We start from the raw sequence: 14,192 nt of genomic DNA on the forward strand, positions 1-14,192 counted from the left end.
TTCAATTCTTGAAGTTTTTAGTGTGTGAAATAAATTGAATATACTTGGTGATGTACAATTTGCTTGGTAATAGTTATGAATCCAACTGTACAATTCAGCCTACATGACTGGACCGTGATAAAGCCATAATTTCCATATGGTCTACACCTTCATTCTTATTAATGAAGATGTAAAAAAGCTTCTAGCCATGTGTACGGTGAGAAATAAGTATCATTATACACTGTGTAAAACACAACGTATTACTAAACTCTTTGACCCTGTAGAATCAGTGGCTAAGATAAGGGAAGGCAAATTGCCCACCTACTTTCTATCCTACAGTCCATGTTGTTTTAACCCATTAAGTGTAGAATTTCTGAAGAAGTCACTATTGGTTCGAATCATACTTTAAATCGTAGGTCCAGTGCCAATTAACCTAAACACATAGAGAGATTTAAAGCAAAATTTTAAAAATACAAGTGTAATTCAATGTCCACATCATGCAAAGTTGGATTTTTTAATCATATTTCGGTTTTCTGTTATGCATGAACTACACTTCATGAGAGTAGACAACTTTTCTTATGTCTAACTTATATACTTTCTTCTTCATCTTCTGCTATGGTTAATGTGCTACGGTTTATGTTTTTTTTATTAGTTACTCACCTAACATGGATGTTGCATTCTCAACATCTGGGCATGCATATATATATATATATATATATGCACTACTCGCAGTCGAATCAAATAAAAGTAAACACAAAGCATATATGTATGCCTTCCGCACTGCAACAGCACATTGTGAATGGCATACATGACATGACATGGCATGTCAATAAAGGGGCAGATATTTTTTAAAAAAACAAGAAAATGATAGAAGAAATTTATGGGGATTGATTAAAAAGTACAGACCTTGGCTATTTTTCGACGTAGTCACCATTAACCTCCAAACATTTCTAATAACGTGGCACAAGCTTCCGTATACCCTCTGCGTAAAAATCTGCCGCCTGAGAGTGCAGCCAGTCCAGAACTGATGTCTTGAGCACGTGACTGTCGTTGATATGCTTCGATGCAAGCCACTTTTTCAGGTGAAGAAAAAGAAAGAAATCGCTGGGGGCAAGGTTGGGGCTGTAAGGGGGATGATTGAATAGTTCCCATCGAAATCTTTGAATTGTCTCAACAGTACGAGCAGCTGTGTGTGGGCGGGCATTGTCATGGATCAGAAAAATTTCAGAGCGTAGCATTCCTCTCCGCCGATTTTGGATGGCACGTCGCAGATAATTTAGTGTTTTGCAACACACCTCTGCTGTAATTGTTCGTCCTGGTTCCAGGAATTCCACAAAAATCACACCCTTTTGGTCCCAAAACACAGTTGCCATGATTTTGTGAACTGATGGTGTTCGTTTGAATTTCTTCACTTTAGGAGAACCAGAGTGCTGCCATTGCATTCACTGCTGCTTCGACTCCCCAGTGGCATACGATATCCACGTTTCATCCCCCGTCACTATGTACGAAAAGAAGTCGTACTCATCCTCCCCCCAGTGGGCCAAAAAATTACGTGCAGCTGTCCTTCTTTGCTCTTTGTGAGCATCTGCCAGCATTTTTGGCACCCACCTGGCACACAGTTTGTGATACCCCAGGTTGTCAAGTCACAATTCGATGCACTGTTTTCGCAGACATTTTTGGAAACTCTTTGGCGAGTTCAGATATTGTGAACGGGTGATTGGAACGCACTTTCTCGTTAACGCATTCCACCAGATCATCCGTCTGAACACTGCTCATCGTCATGGACTTTTGAATGCCCTTCCCAAAAAACACTGCCATTGCCTGACCTTCCCTTCACTCATCACTGTGGGTCCATAAATGGCACACAATTCCCAATGGATGTCAGCTGCATTCTGTTTTGGCGTTCAGAAATCATATGACAGATCTCACTTCAAATTTGGTGGGATTTTGTATTACGACAGCCATTTTACCTTACTGCTACTCACACGTACGCAACCCCACTCTGAAGATTCTATCTCTGTTGCAAGCACAGAATGCTCGGGCATGATCCTGCGCATGCTCAACTTCACCAGTGTTGCCAACCCCACGTAAAAAAATATGCCATCCACACTTAAGGAGTTAAGACGTGGAATTGAGCTGATGCTCCTTATTGGCAATTTTGTTTCATATCACACACATTTGCAGAAATAGAAGTCAATAGAAGTGGTGATGGATTATAATTTGCCTATTATTGTCAAGGATGTAGGCTGTAGGCTGTACGCAATAATAAACATTTCAGAAAAATATTTTTTCTGGTTATATAGATGCTAGTCAGTGAAAGAATGAATCTATCTCGCAGTCTATGAATTTTCTACATCACTTTCCTAGCACCCTGTTAATTGTATACAATAAAGATGGTAGATCGCCATAACATGGATGATGCAAAAACCCAAACATCCATTGAGACCAAAGATTCTTGTGTCATGGTGCTTAATGCTGACTTACAAATACAGACTAGAATTTTTCCTGTATTTAATCATATCCTTCTAAAAAACCCTTGGTAGTTATATTCAGGGTTCCCACGCAAACTCCAAATCCATTTTCCCTGAGATTTCCCTGAGTTTTCCAGAATCCTCATATTTTTTCCAGAGTATTGAATGCACAGCAAATGACTATTATAATTTTACAATGGCCTCCTCCATTTCCCCTCATACCTATACCATACTCACCTTCTTTATTACTGTTGTTTTCTGATGCAAATAACAAAACTAGTTCAATCATAAAATAAAATTACACTTCTTTGCATGTAATTAAGAACAAAGATGACCAGTTTTGTAGAACTTTAAACAACTCTGAAACAATTTCTAACATATCTGATATATTTTCACACTTTTCATAGATGTTTATAAATGGATACAATATCAATTAATCTGTAATAACTAACTAACTCCATAGCCTTCTTAAACCCGAAGGTTCATGGCTGCAGCAACACAGGCCTTCCATCTTTCCCTATCTTGAGCAAGTTCTATATACTCTTTTCCATCCCTACCGATTTCCCTTAGGTCCATCTTAACGTTGTCCCTCCATCTTCGTCTTGGCCTTCCTACAGGTCTCTTACCATCAGGTTTCCCAACAAGAATCCTGTAAACTCCTCTTTCCTCTCCCATTCGTGCCACATGGCCTGCCCACCTAAGTCTTCTTGATTTAATTATTCTAATAATATCTGGACATGAATTCAAATTATGTAGTTCTAAATTATGTAGCCTTCTCCACTCACCTATCTCCTCATCCCTTTTAGGTCCAAAGATTTTCCTAAGGATCTTATTTTCAAATACTCTCAATTTATGTTCCTCTTTCAATGTAACGGACCAAGTTTCACATCCATATAATATTACAGGCAAAATTACTGTTTTGTATATTTTAACTTTTAGTTTCTTAGATATTAAACGAGAAGATAAAAGTTTATGAAGAGAGAACTAACATGCATTTCCTGAATTAAGCCTACTTTTTATTTCCTCTTTAATATAATTTTCATTTGTTAATATTACTCCTAAGTATTTGAATTTGGAAACTGGTTCAAACGAGTTGTTATCAATAATTAGATTTTCATTATTACCTAAAACTTGGTTTCGGCCTGTAAGCATATATTTAGTTTTCTCTTTGTTAACTTCCAAACCTATCTCTTTAACAGTTTTGAAAAATATTTTAGCATTATTCTTAATTGTATTCACATCATCCCCCAGTAAGTCTACATCATCTGCATATGCTAACAACTGAGTCACACCATTTAATTTTAATCCTTCTTTAGTTTCTTTTACCTTCCTAACAGCATATTCTAAGGCAAAATTAAAGAGCAATGGAGATAATGCATCTCCTTGTTTTAACCCATCATGAATTGTAAATTTGTCAGACATATTAATTTTACTTTCTGTTTCACTGGCGCACATTTTTTATCATACTAACAAGCTTCTTAGGTATTCCAAACTCTACTAATATATTATATAATTTATCTCTTTTGACCAAATCATATGCTTTTTTGAAATCAATGAATAGCTGATGGACATTTTGATTATATTCCCACTTTTTTCAAGTGTCTGATGTGAAAAATTTGATCTGTAGTTGATCTGTTACGTTTAAATCCACATTGATAATCACCTATAATTTCATTAGCATATGGGGTTAGTCTTGTTACAAGAATGTTAGACAATATTTTGTATGTTGTTGAGAGTAGAGAAATTCCACGGTAATTATTGCAGTTCATTTTATCACCTTTTTAAAACACAGGAACAATTATGGATTCTTTCCACTGTTGAGGGATTTCTTCTTTATTCCATATTAAACAAATTAATTTATGAATTTGACATATTAATGAATTTCCACCATATTTAATTAACTCAGCTGGTATTAAATCAATGCCAGGTGCTTTGTTATTCTTTAGCCTTTTAATAGCATCTTTAATTTCAGTCAAGTTAGGTTCTAGAACTAAAGGTTCTGCTGTGTGGAATCTGTAATGCGTACAATAATAGTTAAGACAAACAAATTATTGGAATTTTTAAAATGTATAAAAATGAAGTGACAATTATTAGTACCGATATAAAAAGGAATAATAAGTTACTGAGACTGAAATATAAAACAAGAAATGTACTTAATGTCTGATACAGCAAATTAAGAAACTTTACTTCTCAGAAGCTTCAAGTTTCTTTAATTGTTCTGCAATAGCCTTTGCTTCTTCTTGCATATTTTGTTGTTTGGCTTGTAAAGAACGGATCTCACTTGTTTTACGTTTCATTTCTTTCCTTTGTCTTTTCCGTGTTCACATTTCTTTCTCATCTTCTGCAATGCTTCTTTGTATCTAATACGTCTACCTTTAACACTCTGGATCATATCTTTGACACTCCTCCTACCACTTTCACTGCATCATAAAGTTGCTGAATAGCCACAACAGACTCTTCTTTTAAGTTTTCTATTAAAACCTGCTTATTAACAGAAAACCCACTTTCCACATGCATTGTCATGTGATAAAATCAAAACAAACTTAACAGTGCTCCAAGAGAAGTCATCCTTGCCCTTCATGACACCTGTAAAAAAAAAGAATCTAGTGCATCAGTTTTGATTGAAAAGTTACAAAACTTCTCTTTCAATTCCTTTTCACTACTGACATTGTGCAACAGTGTCTTAAACTGGCGAATTACTTTATCACCAGTTACAGCCTTCATTCTCTTTCTCCTGAGAAGTTCCTGTATCAGGTCTTCCATGCGCTGAGCACATCGCTTTGGAAACTGACTCATTTGCTTCGTAACTAAACAACTAGCATCTCTCACCAACCTGAACTTAAGGGGACTACGTTCCACAATCTTCTCTGTTGTTGGTTGCAAAAAAAATCTGCAGCTAGTAAAAAACATAAGCTTCTCCTTTTCATTCTCCTCCTTAGCTTCCAAAGAAGCTTTGGCACCAATTCCAATATCAATCTTTGTCAAAGGAATCAAGTTGTCAGAATTCCTGACATCAATTTGCATTAATTTAAAATTATTTTTGCATTGTTCAAGGTGTCACTTTTTATGAATCTCCCCATTACATCTCTAACAACACTTTCTAGGGAGTCATGAAGAAATGGGAACATAGGTTTGGGGGTTTGGAATATTGTCAAAAAACGCTCAAATGAGCTAGCTAAAGTCATGAAGAAATTGAGCCTTGCAATCATAAAATGATCATTAAGCCCTGCCATAATTCTTGACAAACAGTATTATCCCTTGAAACGTTTACTCTGGTGAAAATACTTTTTCAAGTCAGAGAAAATGGCTATAGCTCTTTCAGCAACAGCTACATTTTCAACCCACCGAGAAGCACAGCATTTCCAAGGCAGATCAGTCTTGCCAGTAATTTTTGTGTAATCTACACGCTGAGCTGGAGAATCTTTAAAGAAATAATAGATACATCTAAGAAATTCAGGGACACTCCACCCAGATTTCTTGTGACCATGCTGAAAGGCACCATGTATTACATGAAGACCACAGCTACCAACTGATAGTAGCTCTGGATCTTCTTCATCTGAAACCAAATGTTTAGACAATTCATGGAGAAAAGCCCAATTTACATTTGGTCCATCCATTGACACTTAAACCATTTTTTGAACAGGCAGAGACTGCAAAGCTTCTAGAAACTTCCCGAGAAGATCTTTGGCTGTTGCATTATCCAAAAATACTGAGGTGAGGTACTGGGTGGACACTTTATTATCAACTATATTCCAGTACCTCAAAATAATGTCCATCTGTTCACGCTGAACAATCTTATTCAAAGATTCATCACAGCACTCAACGAAGGAGGAACTCAACAAAATATCGTCTTTAAGAGAATTTGTAAAATATGGTGCTAATCCATACAAAATTAAATATGACACTTTCGTAGGACCAAGTGTAAACTGTTGAGCAATCTTGCTATTTTTAAACATCTTCTTGAAAATGTCTCCTAAGCCTGCCTGAAAATTAAAGGAACAATATCCCATGACCATTTTTAGAGTCCACATAATTTCTGCTGCTCTTACATCTTCATTCACAAGAAAATTTTCCAAAGTAGATTTTGATTCACTTAGTGAAGGAACTGAAAGTATTGACTCTTCTAACTCACTTTTTACTGCAGCACTACGTTTATTTTGGCCATCAAACTTTGTGCTTGGTAGGAAATAATTTTTCACAGATCGATGCAACTGAGTTTCAGTATTTCTTTGGTGTGCAGTGGAAATCAGATGAACGCTGGTTAACTTTAGATATCAGGTTATCTTTATTATGCGTTTTATATATCTTGAAATATATTTTACGTCATGTAAAAGATCGAAATTGGTTAATTAAATTTTAAAAAGTGCAAAATTTATGAGGGTATACACTTGGTCACCAGCCCTGGAATCACATTTAAAAACAAGAAACAGACAAACAAATAGATATGAGTTCCTTGCTGAAAGAGAAATGCTACAACAGCTTGGATTATCCACAGATAGGGGCATATTATAATCCCTCAGTTTTGCTTCATTGGGAACCATTAATCAATTACAAGATTTTCCCTGAGATTTGTATTTTTTTAAAATTCCCTGAGATTTCCACGTTTTCCAGGTGTGTGGGAACCCTGCATATTCTAATTGATTAATGGTTTAAAAAATAATGATTGTGGCAGGCAGTGAATTATTCATTTTAACTGAAAGATTACTAGGGAACGGATTTTAAGGTGAAGCACCTTTTCAAATATATGTATATAGCTGTTTTCATACAGATTGTTTGAGATATGTATTTTTGGACATGAAATCAAGTAAAATGAACATACTTTGTTGCACCTTTCCGTGAGATTATCCCATGTATCCTCTTTTAGCCCCTCTTAGATGCTTTATCACCTTTTTCTTACCTTTCCTGTTTTGTTAAAAAAATGAACCGAGAAATAAATGATTTTCAATTTTCTTGAGCAGCTACATAAAATCCTATAGTCTCATTTTGTAGAGCAGAACGAGAGCTATAAAATGGTATTGTAGCCCATTCCCAAGATAATGTTAACATAAACCACGAGAGAAAACACGAACTTCAACAAAACCTATTCGGCACAACTACAGTTCTCCATGCAGTCTGTGCACATTATATACAGAAGGCACAGAAAAAGAGCATTCATTGAATAAAGGCATTTTATCAGCAACTTTTTTTTTTTTTTGCCCCTTTTTGAAAACATTTTCGGGACCTTTTTTTTTCCCCTTTCCCAACCCTTCCCTAATGATTACACAAGACACACAATATTTCAAATAGCTTTAAAAGGGATTTTACTCACCTTTTAGTTTTGAAGACTTACCTTACTTTCCTTGTTATTTTACAATGCTTTTCTGCCACTTTAGGCTAATTAGAATGATGAAGATTGAAAGCCAGCCAATTAACACAATCAGTCACACAGCCAAAACTTCCCTTGTAAAACTGCTCCATATCATTTTGGGAGTAAGAAATAGTTAAATAATATTAAAAAAGAGGTTGTTATACTACATTTCAAGATCACTTTGTTTCTTCATGGATAGACTTTAAAACAACATGACAAGGTGACTACAGCTCACCACTCACGAGAAGATCCCCAAACGATGGGTGACGGGGAGCGGGTGTGAATGGAAGGACCGGTCCATTTGCAGATTTTAGGGGTAGCAGAAAGCCTTCCACTGCAGTTTTTTGAAGATGATTTGCGTCAATCACGCAGAGCGTGTGTCAGCAGCAACAGTTTGCTGCTTTTCTTTCAGTGGCCAGAATACTTTTGTATTGCTTATCCTGTGCATTATTTAGACTGTATTTCAAAGAATTTGAAAAGAATATACGGCAACAACTTTAGGGTTACCAGATGACAAACTTTAAAAAAGAAGGCATTTTTAGATTGCAAAATGTTGTTAACTTTAGATGAAGACACACGTGTTGTGTTTACTGGTGTTTTGGTGGGCCTATAGATCGATCACACATCCCTGTAAAATAATTTTACACTGTTTCCGTATAACTAATAGGCCTCACTGTAGGTAAATGTCTGAATATTCTAATATTTATTCACTATGCCCGTAATATTATACGGTTGTGAAGCTTGCTATCTTACTTTAAAAGAATAACATAAATTGACATTCTGCCTTGGAGTTGTTTCTTCCAGGCCTAAAGTCAAGAAACTGTTTTTGTAAGTCGTCACTAAAAACACATTTGAATGGCTTATTGCAGAAAGGGACCTGAGTCACTTTTGCACAATTCTGAGAAAAACAAGAAAAATTGTATAATATTGATAGTGTAAGAAAAAAATGTGCCGTTGTTGGCTCAAATATTCAGCATAAAGAAAAGTTAATTTTGCAACCCTCAATGCGCCCCCCCCTGCAGTATGCTGCTAGAGACAGTGGAGATGAAAAGGTTGTGACTTCGATACCTCAAAAATGTGACTCAGGTCCCTTTCTGCAATAAGCCATTCATTTGCATTTTGGCATGGTTCAGATCGCTGATTGACACCACTACCATGTAACTACGGCAGTTAAAAAATACTGTTTATTTCTGAATTCTGTCATGAAACTCAAATCAAAGGAAGCTGCGTATTCTTACATATTGTCAGAAAACTTGGTGCTCACCAAGAGCCACGGTAGATGTCACAAATGCTTTCAAATCAAAACCTCATGCGGCACGGTGGTGACAACAGAATAGACGCAAAGGTCCAACAATTTTTCTTTGTTGCAAGAAAAGTTTATTTTCTTTGCACTTGCAACTGATTGTGTTGTATTTTGAAAACGTAGACAATATAAACAATTATTTACAAATAACATTTTGTTACTAATCTTGAAATTAAGCCGTTGTCTATACCCCAAAAAATCGGATATTTCCAAATTTTCCTAAAAACCCACCGGAGCATTTTAGTGCCCAAAAAACAGGATTTGTCCGGGTAAAAGAGAACTTCTGGTAATCCTAAACAATTTGCGTCGCTGCACCAGTTACAGTGAGCCCACATGTGTTTTTTACTCAGGGTGCACACCCCCCGACCCTAATAGTGGAGTTGCCTGTGCTACATCACTTCACTTCCGTCAGGGATCTTCTCCTGACTGGTCAGCTGTACCTGCCTCTTTTTTTAAATAGTAGCTTCTTATTGCTTGCTATGTGGCTATGAACTCGCAATGATAATATGTACGTAAAATGTACATACCCTGTTTAATGAAACTTTCAGACTGAAGCCACAAGCTGCACATGTCGCTTGGCAGTTTTCTCAATGGTACACATCATATTGCCTGAGTCTTGTTCATGCATGCATTGTGAATGCTTGCTTATATACTGAAGGATCGCTTTGACATGAAATCCACTCGTCGCATGTCCCTTCTGTGTGAATGCTCTCTAATACATAACAAGATCTTCTTGCTAGTTCACAGGAGATTAACATTTAATTTAGCCTACATAGCCCACAGAATTAACAGCAAGTACTGTTGTTGGAAAAAGGCCAGTTTTTTTAACAGAATGCTTCTACGAATGGGGGTCATTGAAATGGCATAAAGTAATGCTGTTGCCTTGTAAAAATCAAGGGGTTCCCAGTCGAGGCACAGTGGTTTGTATCCCATTTCTAACTGTAGGTCCAGTCCCATTTAGCCTAAAAAAAATTTCTAAAATACATGCCAGATTTTTTTAAAGGACTTTGTCATTTGCAGCCACTATTATTTGTTTCTGTGTCAGTTTTAGGGCTACTGTGCTTTATGTGGATGTTTGTATTTCAAATTCAAACGTTGAAATTCATGTCACATTATTAGATTCTGTTTTGGCGGAACCACGAAATGTGAAATAACACACTGCAATGTATATTTTACATGTTTCTGTAAGGTGTGACAAGCAGACCCGTGACTCCTGTGCACCATACTCCCACGAGGTGGGGTGCGGCAAGGTGAACCATGCTTCCTTATGGCCCAAGCTGAATGGATCGAGGGGAAGATGCATGAAGGATTTTAGCGGAAGGTTCTTTTATTTGGAGTGTCTCTATACCATGTTTTATCACAAAATGATGGAAAATGAAGTGCAAAATACAAAATAAGCTCTTGAAAACAAAATTTAGAGTTTATTTACTTACGTGACATTTTTTAAGTCTGAATTATTCTTGAGTTATGCAAATATCAGAAAATTGATTAGTTTTCTTGTACATATTTCAGAAGCAAAAATGGACTCCTTTACACAGGAATAAACTTAATACTCTGACAACTACATAAATGTGTCAGTAGAAAGGAAAATATAATTTTGTATAACTATTTTTTTTTTACTTCGAAATGCCATTATACATACCACTTTTGATCATGAAATGTGCCCAGTTTTTGAACCGAGATCTTGATATTTTTTTGACCATAAATTTGTGTCTCTAGATATACACTATGTAGATATGAGGTGTAGCAGAAAAGTAATGAGACTGGCAACACTGCACAAATCGATGATGCTGCTGCCTTCCCCTTCACATGGCAGTTACTTTAACCCCTGCCGTTGACTCAGTATAAGTTTGAACTTGCTACAGTTCATACACGATTGTTGAAAGCGTCTGAAGAAAACTTGTGTTTGTGAGGTGCATTACGAAAAAGGACTGGCAAAAAGTTTGAGCTACATTTTGCCATCAAATTTTGTGTAAAGCTTGGCAAATCTGCTACTGTGACTTATAAAAAGTTGTAAAGGGTTTATGGAGGATATTCCCTATCCAGGGCACAAGTCCTTCTTAGAAGGCCGAGAACAAGGGGAAGACGAACCTCGTGCATGAAGACCTTCAACCTCAAAAATGGAGGACAATGTGGAAAGAATGTGGTCTCTTATTAGGTCAGATTGTCGATTGATGTTTAGGATGCTCAGTAGTGAGTTAAATTTGAACCGGTTTACTTTCCATCAAATTTCAGCACTTGGATGCTGCACCACGACAATGTCCCATGTCACATGGCAGTCTCTGTCAATGAAATTTTGGCAGAAAAAAGCATTCTCAGGGCCCGTACTCACCGAATCTCAGTCCTTGTGACTTTTTATTCCCCCGGCTCAAAAACCACTTGAAAGGGTGCCATTTTGGTACTTTGGATAATATCCAGAAGAGAGTAACCGCCGACCTGGAGGGTATTCCAGCAGAAGCCTTACACCACTGCTATGAACAAAACAACATCTCCATCGCTGTGTAGCTGCCCAAGGAAACTATACTGCTGGACAAAAAAAAAAAAAAAACGGACACATTAATATTTGACATCTGAATTGCAATTACTTATGAATTACGCTCTCAGTTAAGTATTGAACAATTGAACATTCATTATTGAACATTTTCCATAGTTTTTCCGTTTATTATTTATCTATTACTCATATTTACTTATTTTACTAGTAGGCTCAAAATCAATTTGATGCAATTTTGTTTTAATTTATTGATTTTCAATTCCTGTTGATGTTATTTTGTTTAATGTCTAGTTCATAATGTTAATGTTTTGGTTCATAGTAACAGATATTATTGACATTGTCATTGCTGGTATTTTTCTTGCAAGTTTATTGTAAGTTTGCTAGCTTGAAAATGAGATGTGAAGAGGTAGTAAAAGCAGTAGCTCTTCGTGATGATGGTCGTAGTGTGCGCTATTTTGCTAGGGTGATAAATATAGCACGAAGTACTATCCATGAAGTTCTCAGACGGTACGATGCAACTGGTTCCTACGGTAGAAGACCGGGTTCTGGTCACAAACAATGCACAACAGCACGGGAAGATCGTTTAATGCATATCATAGTCTTAAGAGACCGTCGTACGACGTCAAATATTGTTGCACAGCGTTTGAGAAATGTTCATAGAGCTGTGGTTTCTTCACGAACAGTTCGTAGAAGACTGAATGAAAGTAGTTTATCATCTCAGAGGCCGGCAACAGGTCCCAGGTTGTTGGCATGTCACCGGAAGCGAAGACTGGAATTTGCTACAAATAGGGACACTGAAATTTCGCGAACGCTTTAAACGCGAAATTATTTTCAAGTGTGCATAATTTTGTTTCGAGACAAGTGGATAAGAGTTATGACCAATTTCGGCTCCAATTTATTCACGAAGTTCCGCGAAATACAAATCAAAATGCGAAATGAAACGAAAAGTGTCGAAGTTCACGAAATAACACCGAAATTCAATTGTCAAAACAAAAGAACAACATTAATTTACCTTCTTTCATAATATTGGACTGTTATTTTGCTCGTGAAAGTTCAACATTTCATTACAGGTGACAATGACTGCGTAAAGTAGTTTTACATCATCAGAAGCGCAATGCCGCACAGTGCAAATGGTGTCAGTGATAAGTATTTAGCCACTTTTTTCTCCGTTCGTTCATTTCTCCATTCCTGCAACTCAGGCTATCTCGCTCCAACGTAATGCGTAAATACGCTGATGTCATGCAGAAAATACGGAAATTAGTTTTCTGCTGTTAATGTTATGTTTTTGTAGCTAAAACGCAAATGTTTTAGTAGGACTATTTTTTTTTCAACCAAAGTTTGCGGTCCAAAAAGTTCCAATCAGAGGCCTACAGAAGATCGTGTGTAGTCTGTGTCTCCATTACGTGCCACACAAAAATACGAGTTTCAAGGATTTTCGTGTCCGTGCTTCTTGAGGGCTTGCTCATAGTTCCTTTGGCGAATTACAATGCCCAAAGTTATTTCAGTATTTGAACGTGCTCGAGAGTTCAAGGCAACAAGGTTTGTACAAAATTAAATGACTTGCTCCGCGAAGATCCAGGAAAGATTTTTTTTTTGAAAATGTTAATGTTTTATTCAGTATTCAAGAAATATTGTCAATGAAGACTTGTACGACATTTGCAAGAATGTGCCTATTGTAAAAACATGTTCACAATTAAATTTTTTGAGAGGGTACAAATCTTTTCAGGATATGGTAAAGAGGGATGTGAAGGAGTCAGGTGTAACTTTGAATTTAATTAATATGCTGCTAGCACTTAAAGAAGGTAGGTGCAGACTACTTAACTTTGAATTTTATTTACCGCTTTTTCAATGAAATGATCTTTTTTCACCGCTTTTATATACCGAAATTGTAACTTTTTAAATGCGAAATTCATGAACTTTATTTACCATAAATCATTGTCCCTAGCTACAAAACACTTACATTGGAATGTGGAGCACTGGGAAAAGGTTTTATTCTCCGATGAGTCAAAATTCAACCTATGTTCATCAGACGGGCAAGAACATGTGTATAGAAGACCTAATGAGCGTTATGCGCAATGTTGTTTCGTTGAAATATCACCCTTTGGAGGCGGTGGTGTCATGGTCTGGGGAGGTATCATTTTACAAGGACGTACAGAGTTGGTTCTTGTAGAGAATGGGGCAATAGCAGCTTGCAGGTATATTACAGAATGTGTGGAAGATCATGTAGTACCATATGCACCATTCATACGACCGGACTTTGTTTTTATGCATGACAATGTGCATCCTCACATTGCGAATATTGTCACGGAGTACTTGGACGAAGTTGCGATTACAATGGCCACCACAAAGTCCGGACCTAAATCCGATAGAGCACGTCTGGCATCAACTGAAACGACATATCAGAAACCGCGCAATAGTTCCAGAAACAATTGAAAGCTAAGACTTGCTATTCAAGAAGAATGGGAGCAATTGGACCAAGAAGTGATTGCCAACCTTATTCGAAGTATGCCACGGCGGTTACAAGCTGTAATTGATGCCAGTGGAGGTAACACCCACTACTAGACAGTTTATATACCCCACCAGTACCAGTTAACAATATTA

The sequence above is a fragment of the Lepisma saccharinum genome, chromosome 10 (assembly GCF_977018435.1).
Source record: "Lepisma saccharinum chromosome 10, izLepSacc3.1, whole genome shotgun sequence".
Taxonomy (NCBI): domain Eukaryota; kingdom Metazoa; phylum Arthropoda; class Insecta; order Zygentoma; family Lepismatidae; genus Lepisma; species Lepisma saccharinum.